Consider the following 601-nt stretch of genomic DNA (forward strand, 5'->3'; position numbering starts at 1 on the left):
CCCATAAACATACTATATGTTCTGTTTCTTGTTGCTTTATTTCTCTTTCTTCCTGATAGCATTTGGAGTAATTTTGTATCATAAGAGTTTATTTAATCTCCGTTTCTAGGTTATTATTCATACCTCTTTAAAAATTTAATTTGTACCCTAAAGTTTACAATATGCATCTTTAATTAATTTTAATATTGATTTGAATATTATATGGTTTTGCATGTAGTGTAAGATTCTTACAGATCATTTTGCAGCTTATACATGTGATGACTGGGTTTTTTAACTCATATGTGAGATGTGCCTTTCTTACGTCTTATTATGACATTAGTACATTAGCCATTTGATATGAGAAAATTTTTAAAAAGAGAAAAGAAAAAATCCAGAATTTTACAGATCACGGTAGAATTCTCTCTCCTATTTTTGTGCTATTTTTGTCATCTATGCTATTTTTACATACTTATAAACTTAAAATACATGTAAGTAACTTTTTTACATGTTAGGCAGTAAAATTTCTTTTATAGGCCAGGCATGGGGGCTCACACCTGCAATGCCAGCACTTTTGGAGGCCAAGGCAGGAGGCTTATTTGAGCCCAGGAGTTCAAGACCAGAC

General features: G+C 31.4%; 1 non-coding gene across 1 annotated transcript; it reads left to right on the top strand.

The window, feature by feature from the left end:
* The first annotated feature begins 233 nt into the window (after positions 1-233).
* LOC117073911 lies at positions 234-337 on the top strand. The gene has a single exon (XR_004433456.1). It is a non-coding gene; the product is annotated as a small nucleolar RNA U13 (small nucleolar RNA).
* Positions 338-601: the final 264 nt, after the last annotated feature.

The sequence above is a fragment of the Trachypithecus francoisi genome, unplaced genomic scaffold, assembly GCF_009764315.1.
Source record: "Trachypithecus francoisi isolate TF-2019V2 unplaced genomic scaffold, Tfra_2.0 Lachesis_group4, whole genome shotgun sequence".
NCBI lineage: Eukaryota > Metazoa > Chordata > Mammalia > Primates > Cercopithecidae > Trachypithecus > Trachypithecus francoisi.